A 2,804-nucleotide genomic window follows, 5' to 3' on the forward strand; every position below is an offset into this window, starting at 1 on the left:
TTAACTTTTTGGGGAGTTAATCTATTTCGCGTCACCGGCAAATCCGATTCTGGCCGGAATTCGAAATTTCCAATCCGGTACACCCCTTTGCATGATGAATAAGTGGTAGACGGTATTTTATGAAGATTTTTGATAATGCATATACCAGAGAAAACAGTGATCCAAAGTATTTGTTTATGAGTTTATTAATTTTATTAGTAATATTTGACTTAATCTTAATGTAAACTTTTATTTTCTGCTAATGAGATTAATTTTAAAAGTATTTGATAGATATTGTTACTATTAAACTTCCACTGCAAAAAGCTTGGTCATTTAATTTTTTTTAATTATCGAAACTTAACAAAGTATAGTGCGCAAACATTTTTTCTCTGAATCCCCACAATATGAAAACGTTTTATATAAGTTTATTAATAAACATATTATAATAGTTATAAAAAATATAAAATATAAGAGCTTTTATAACTATATCTTAGTTATAAATTGCATTATTTTTTATAACTATATCTTATTTATAAATTTCAAGACCAATATAGCTCTTATTACTTATATAAAGTTAAAAAGTTATAATGTAATTTTATTTATATTAGTTTTAAAACTTAAATAAATTGAAGTTACGTTAACTAAATTAAAGAGACTATTAGACAAGATCTAAAAGTTTAATATACGTTTACGTAGACTAAATCTAAACGCTTTATATATGTTAATTAGACTAGATTTAAACGTAAATTAGACAAAATCTAAACGCTTTTTATACGCATAATAATCCTCTAATAGACGTCTAAAATACGTTTAAATATAGACGCTTTATAGACGTTTGTTTTAAACGTTAATCTGGATTTCATTCTAAACGAAAATCAACCAAATTTGAACGTTTAGTCGAAACGTTGTTTTGACATTTTATAGACGTTTGTGTGTTTACTGGGAAATGAGTAATAATTTCAATTTTATTTTGTGAATATCATATTCACTTTTTGGAAATGTTGTTATTGGCAAGCGCAGTTTTTAGAATAGACCGGTTTAATTTAAAATTAATATTTTTATCTTTTAGTTGCCAAATATGTTTTGATAGTATAGTCTCTTTTGAGTATTTTTTATGTTTTAAAGATTGTTTGTGGTTGTGGTGGCATAACGTTTTTATGTTTTAAAGATTGTTTGTGGTTGTGGTGGCATAACGTTTTTTCCATTTGCCCTCGGTTAAGCCAATATAATGTTTATCAGGGTTGTTTTGTGAGGAAACAATGCATTTGTAAATAATATTATTTGATAAGCATTTGACATTCCTTGGACAGTCAATTTTTTGCTTGTAGTTATTATTTTCAGTATTTTTTTCTTAAAAAATTTTTTTTTTATTAATCAATGCAAAACTATTGCTTTTAATAATTCATTCAATATTTTTTGTACAGCTATAGCTTACTTTAATAGCGTTTCTGTTAAAAGTTTTGTCCAATTTATTTGAGGGAGGGAAATGTTTATCTACTAAATTAAAAAACGCTTTTCCAATATTTGTTGAAGCATGTCTTTTGCACGTTCCACGCTAACCAAGAAAAAAATATTTTGCTGTGAAGGTATATGTAAAAGTATAAAAAATAAAGAAATACTATTGCAACTTTTTGATTGAAAACTATTACATAGCAATACTTTTTTCATATACTTTTACATTTACTTTCACTAAACTTTATTGGATAGGTAATTATTAACCCACTTAATTGAATGGAATTGTTTTTTGGGATTTCATTTGTAGATTACGAATAATTTTGTTCTAATTCGAATAAAAAATCCACATTATTAATTTTTTTTAGTTACTTTCACATGATTTGTGAAAGTACTCAAAAAATGATAGAGAATAAGGCAAAATGACAGAGAATTATGTAATATGACAGGTAATAATGTAAAAATATAAAGCAGTATTCACTTTAGTTTTCTACATTCTCTTTAAAATAAAATAGTCTGGGTTTAATTACTTTTTAATTATCATAAAATAACACGAGATTCAAAATGTTTTTGAATAAGAAATATTTTTAAAGATTCCTAAAGACCCTTGAACATATACAAGATTGCTGATATTAAAAAAGAGTTCCTTTTATGTCATCTTGTGTTCGAAGCAAGTAAAATTTAAAATTTAAAATACAATTATCTTTTTTATGAAGACATATAAAAGAATAAAATTTCTTGTGAAAATACATTTTTTTATATTTAGTCAAAAAAAAACATAGCTTTTATGCAATGAATTTTAAATAATACATTTTGTATAAAACAATTACTATTTTCAAAGTTTTTATACAATTTTGCTTCTTCTGAGAAGGTCTTACTAGTGGGTCTTACTTTAATCAAATTTTAAATACCTTTGGGAAACTGGAAATTATTACAAAAACATACTTATTTGTACTTATTTATAATTTTTCTTAAACATTGTAAAAAGGAGGGCTCAACCGGGATTCGAACCCGGGGCCTCTCGCACCCAAAGCGAGAATCATACCGCTAGACCATTGAGCCACAAAACTTCATGATTCTTTTATAACCATATAATAAATCTTAATCATTCAAGCATAACACAACGTAAACGAAAGTTGCTCTTTAGTGCATATTGTGAGCTTGACTGTTTAGCATACTTTATAAAATATTTCTTTATTCTGTCGCACTACTATATAAGTTTCTTAAAAATCAAATTTAGGCTGGCTTTCTTCAACATTTAAGCAATACTTGTTTGCTTATAAAGTAATCTCAACATTTTTAAAGACATCTCTTTTTAATTGTAATAATAGTTTACATAGTTTCTCACCTCATTTTGACATTGTATCACTACA

The 2,804-nt window shown here is 25.7% G+C and overlaps 1 non-coding gene across 1 annotated transcript; it reads right to left on the bottom strand.

Moving 5' to 3' along the window:
* Positions 1-2,421: 2,421 nt before the first annotated feature.
* trnap-ugg (transfer RNA proline (anticodon UGG)) lies at positions 2,422-2,493 on the bottom strand. The gene has a single exon. It is a non-coding gene; the product is annotated as a tRNA-Pro (tRNA).
* Between the last annotated feature and the right edge of the window lie 311 nt (positions 2,494-2,804).

This window comes from Hydra vulgaris, chromosome 04, assembly GCF_038396675.1.
Source record: "Hydra vulgaris chromosome 04, alternate assembly HydraT2T_AEP".
In the NCBI taxonomy this organism is placed as follows: Eukaryota; Metazoa; Cnidaria; class Hydrozoa; order Anthoathecata; family Hydridae; genus Hydra; species Hydra vulgaris.